The sequence below is a fragment of the Lactuca virosa genome, chromosome 9 (assembly GCF_052849685.1).
Source record: "Lactuca virosa cultivar CGN04683 chromosome 9, Lactuca_virosa_CGN04683_v6, whole genome shotgun sequence".
Classification (NCBI taxonomy): Eukaryota; Viridiplantae; Streptophyta; class Magnoliopsida; order Asterales; family Asteraceae; genus Lactuca; species Lactuca virosa.
The window spans coordinates 293,115,419-293,121,418 of NC_136434.1; positions in this window are offsets into that span (position 1 = coordinate 293,115,419).

A 6,000-nucleotide genomic window follows, 5' to 3' on the forward strand; every position below is an offset into this window, starting at 1 on the left:
ATAGAATACCTTGGAGATCGAGGAAGTTATTGCCAACGCAAAGGCGAGCTCGACGATTGCTATATGGGAGGCCAAGATCAAATTGGTTGATGATCTCGATAATTCAGGGTCCTGGAACGTAGCTGGTTGGTGCAAGGCATTAGCCAAAATAACTGGCAAGCCTGCCACTGCTACTGAGGATCCTAGGTCGAAGCCTGCGGGAGAGGAGAAGGAGAAGGGTGCAGCCGATGATGACTAGGCTAAGGTCTAGGCCTGCAAGAAGTTAGTTTGAATAGTTTTTTGTTTTTAGTTAATGATGTAAAACAGTTAACTCTTGGTGGGTTGGTGCACAACCCCTTTTTGAATGCAATGGTTGCATTTTCTTTTCATATCTTTCTCTTGATTCTTCTGTGTGACTTGTTAATTGTTATGATATTAGGATCCTTAGATCACTAGGATCCTGAAGAACTCAGTTCCTGAAAATAACCCTAAAAAGCTCTTAGTAAATTATAAGCAACCCTTATGAAATCAAAGACTTAAGTTCTGGTAATCAAATAATCTTCGTTTAGGATCCTCAAACTTTACTTATAGTTTTTCAAAAGTAAGGATAGATGAAACCTGGTGATCTTAGGAAAAGTTTGAAGTTATGAACTCCTTATCTTTGTATGACCTTGATTCTTGAAGGGATCTTTATTTTAGAAGATTTTTAGGAAGGATCTTCACTTATTTTTTCAAATTTCAGGAAGGCTCCTTAACTTCAACCTGAGGAAAATCTTTGCTATGAATCTTCTTTGTTTCGGAGAGTATCCCATTTTCAGCTAATGTTTGTGACATGTTTCTTGGGGAAAATCCCAACTTTAGATAACATGTAGATGCTACGAATCTTAGTAGTTTTCTTGGAAAATTTTCAAACTTAGGAGTTTTATGGGGAAGATTCCAACTTTGGATAACATTTAAATGTTATAAACCTTAGGAATTTCCTAGGGAAGATCCCATCTTGTGATAACATGCAAATGTTATAAACCTTAAGAATTTTCTGGGGAGGATCCTAACTTTAGGTAACATGTATATGTTATAAACCTTAGAAATTTCCTGGGGAGGATCCCAACTTAGGATAACATGTAAATGTTATAAACCTTAGGAATATTCTTTAGGATCTTAACCAATGTTCAGAAATAAGAGGGTTGCCAAGTCACTGAAGCGTGAAATGATCCCCTTATTCACATCCCACAGTTAGATATCGTGCGTCCAAGCGAGGTGTATAAACCTTAACTCGTGTGAAAGAGGTAATTAACTCTTTAAGCCTTAGAGGGTATTAAGTACCGTTATTCGTAGGATAGATGATTAGTCTCTATCCTTGGGAGATTCATCTTGTGAATCGTCGGATGTTTTCAGTCGCGGGACCCTCATTGGTTCCTTAAGTACCATAATCCTTGAATGTTTGCCTATTCAAGATCATGGGGAGTTATGATCCTTAAACATCGGGATCCTTAAAGATTAGGATCCTTGATTGTCAGGATCTTTGGAGATCAGGATCTTCGGTTCTTTGCCTGCAACAAACGTTAGCTAGGGGTGGGCATTAGCCTGGCTAACGCACCTCCGATGCTTAAGTTAGTAATGATATTTGAGAATGAATAATGAAAAGCGAAGGATAAAGGATAAATAGCATGCGTACCTTGAGTGTATCGAGAAATGACTAACCTTACCTATATAAAATAAGCTTTAAGATGTATTGCGTTCCAGGATCTTGGTAAGATATCTCCATCTAAGGTGGCTAACCAATATGCCCCTTTACGTGCTTCAGCGTCTATGAGGTATGGCCCTTCCCATTTGGGAGCTAGTTTACCTGCACTAGGATCCTTGGTATTTTGGAAAGTTTTTCTTAGTACCAAGTCTCCTATTTGGAATCTCCTGATTCTTATGTTTTTATTGTATGCTCTGCTGATCCTTTGTTGATGGGCAACAATACGGATTTTGGCAAGATCACTAAGCTCATCTATGGTGTCAAGATCTTGGGCCAGGATCCTATTGTTGTCCTCATGGTTTTGGAGTAGATATCTTGCTGTGGGGATCACCACTTCTGTGGGGATCATTGCTTCTGTTCCAAACACTAATAAGTAAGGGGTTTGGCCTATATCTACCTTGGAAGTAGTTCTATCTGCCCACAATACGAAAGGAAGCTCTTCGAACCATCTTCCTTTCTTCTCATTCAACCTCTTCTTTAAGTTGTTTACTATAATTTTGTTGTTGGATTCCGCTTCGCCGTTGGCTTGGGGGTGAACAGGAGTAGACGTTACCATCTTGATTACCCAACTTGTGCAAAAATCTCTTGTTCTTTTTCTTATGAATTGGGATTCATTGTCGCATATAATTTCAGTCGGGATCCCGAACCTGGTCAAGATGTTACGTTTGATGAAGGAGACCACCTCTTTGTCTCTTATTTGTACATAGGCTTCAACTTCTATCCACTTTGAGAAATAGTCAGTCATCACTAGCATGAAGACTTTTCCTCCAGGGCTGCTAGCAGTTTCCCTACTATATCCATTCCCCATTTCATGAATGGCCAAGGGGAAACGATAGGATGTAGAGGTTCTACATGTTGGTGCAGGATGTTGCTATGTCTTTGACAAGCGTCACATTTCTATGCATGGAGAAACGAGTCCTTCTTCATCGTTGGCCAATAGTATCCTGTCCTTAATGCTTTGGAACATAAGGATCTGCCCCCAGTGTGGTTTTCGTAGTCCCCCTCGTAGATTTCCATTAGGACTTCTGCAGCTTCGTGATCTTCTAGACACCTGAGGTATGGTTATGCCACAGATTTTTTTATACAACTTACATTGGATTAGAACGAACCTTGAGATCATTGTTTTGAATGCTCTTTCGCTTTTCTATTCCTTGGGGATTGTGCCATTTTGGAGGTACTCCATGATAGGTTGGATCCAATATCCTGAAGTTGGGGAAGAATCCTGAATGTTGGGATCCTGACGTTGGACCGCTGAGTCAGGATCTTCGATCGCGGCAACGTCATGAGAGTCTTTAAGTTTCTTGGTGGGATCCTCGATTGACGATGTTAATATGTGGATTATAGGGATCTTGGTTTCCGGTGGGATCCTTAATGAGGATCCTAGATTGGCTAAGGCATCCACTTCAACATTGTCTTCTCTAGGAACCTGGTTTAGGCTGAATGTTTTGAATTCCGAGACCAGGTTTTTGAGGACTTGGAGATATAGAGCTAGCTTTTCTCCTTTATGAAAGATCTAGTATGCCCAAGACTCATTATAGAATGATATTGCTAATAATATATGATCCTATAGGGTCACACCATATAGAAAGTTATCGTCAATTGATTATTTATTAGTGTAATTTGATTATTAATAAATATATCAACACTTATATTTAATTGGAAAATTATTATTTCATGGAAATAATATTTTACTAATTGGGATTTTAGTATTTGTGGAAATAATATTTATTGGAGTCAACTGTCAGAGTTGACCTGACTCGCCGAGTGCACCCATGTGACTCGCCGAGTCCACTCATCTTCTCAGAGGTCTTGCTAGGGTTTCTCTCCGCTCGTCGAGTAAGACCCCCAACTCGTCGAGTATCACTGGGTCAAGAACGCTGGGACAAACCCGACACGACTCGTCGAGTCCTCCTATAGACTCGACGGGTCTATCCAATCGAGTTCCATACTTGGGAACTCGAAATCAGATCTGTAACTCCAATCTCTAGATCTAGCCTCCCAATGTCCAAAAGTTACGTAAAGTTTCGATCTTGATGGTCATGCATGTCATATTTTGCTCCATATGCCACCATAACTCCATTAATGTTTCCACAATGAAAATCTCTTCATTTGGGCTACTAAAGCTCTGAACTTTCGGACTCTCTGGACCTCACAAGGTCCAGATCTGAGGTCTAGTCTTAACAAGGGGTTTGATGCATTCAAATCCCCAACAAAAGGTGATGCAAGCCCTAAATCTCAAGAACATGAGCTCTAACCATTCTATAAGGAAAGGTAAAAGCTTTTTACCTCTAACTGAAGCCTGAGATGAAGAAGAACAGATCCACTGGCCCCTCCTTCTTGCTCTTGTGATGAAACTCCCTTCCTCTTCAAGAAAATGAACCAAAAAGATCACAAGATTAGCTATCCTCTCTATTCAAGCTCACTAAGGACGTTAGGGTTTCTCTAAAGGGTGTAAGGGTGCTGGTGAGACGAAGTGGAGGCTATAAGTGTCCTTAAATAGGGCACAAACCCGAGAATTTAGGGTTTCCATCAGCAGCGCTGACTCGGCGAGTCAGCTCACAGACTCGTCGAGTCACCTCATTAATCCACGTCACTGAATGCGACTCTACTCGAAGAGTTGAGGCACGAACTCGTCGAGTCACTCCACAACTCAAAATAGATACTATAAAAAATATTACATCTGGAAATCTGGATATTACAATTCTCCCCCACTAGAATCAGACTTCGCCCTCGAAGTCATGCCCCTCAAATAGCTCAGGATGCTGCTCCCGCATCTCTGACTCCGACTCCCAAGTCAAATCGGATCCCCTCCGATGCTGCCACTGGACCTGAACCAGAGGCACTTCTTTGTTCCTCAGAACCTTCACCTTTCGGTCTAAAATCGCGATCGGCCTCTCAATGTAATTCAGGCTCGCATCCACCTGAATGTCCTCTAGCGGTACTACTGCCGTCTCATCGGCCACACACTTCCTTAACTGGGACACGTGGAAGGTGTTATGAATCTGAATCAACTCCGCGGGTAGCTCCACTTGGTATGCTACCCTACCGACTCGGGCGGTCACTCTAAAAGGACCGATATATCAGGGCCCCAGTTTGCCTCGCTTCCTGAACCGGATCACCCCTTTCCATGGGGATACCTTCAGGAGTACAAAATCTCCGACCTGAAACTTTAGCTCGGATCGTCGCCTATCCGCATAACTCTTCTGGCTACTCTGGGCTATCGGTAACCTCTGCCTGACTAGATGAATCTGCTCAGTCGTCTTCAACACTATCTCCGTGCTGCCCATCACCCTCTGAACCACTTCTCCCCAACAAATGGGAGTCCGACACCTCCTCCCATAAAGAACAAAGGGAGGCATACCAATACTCGAATGGTGGCTATTGTTGTAAGAAAACTCGGCCAACGGTATTTAGGTGTCCCAACTTCCTCCGAAGTCCATGACACACGCACGTAACATGTCCTCGAGCATCTGGATCGTCCGCTCGCTCTGCCCGTCTGTCTGTGGGTGATACGCAGTACTGAAATGTAGGCACGTGCCCAACTCCTCATGAAATTTCTTCCAAAACCTGGAAGTGAAACGCACGTCTCTATCCGATACGATAGAGATTGGCACCCCATGCCGTGCTACCACCTCTCTCACATAAATCTCCGCCAACCTCTCCGCAGAAGAGCTCTCACTAATAGCAAGGAAGTGAGCACTCTTCGTCAGTCGGTCCACAATCACCCAAATCGCGTTGACTCCACGCGCAGTGCTCGGTAATTTGGTGATAAAATCCATCGAGATCTGTTCCCACTTCCACTGGGGAATCTCCAGAGGTTGCAATGGACCATGTGGTCGCTGGTGCTCTGCCTTGATCCGACGGCAGGTCAAACACCTCTCAACTACCCAGGCAACATCCCTCTTCATACAGGGCCACCAGTAATCTCTCTTTAGGTCTAAATACATCTTAGTGGCCCCAGGATGGAACGAGAATCTCGATCTATGAGCCTCTTCCATCAATATACTCCGATCTCCGCCCGTATAGGGCACCCAAATCCGCCTTCGGAAGGTCATAAGCCCTCGACTATCAGTCACAAACTCGGATACCTGTCCAATCACCCGCTGCCTCTTGCGTTTCTCTGGTCTCACGGCCTCCGCCTGGGCCTCTCGTATGGTATCCAAGATCGGAGTCATCACTGTCATCCTCATACACACATCTCTGATCGGGGCATACTCTGATCTGCGGCTCAGGGCGTCGGCTACCACGTTAGCCTTTCCCGGATGATACAGGATCTC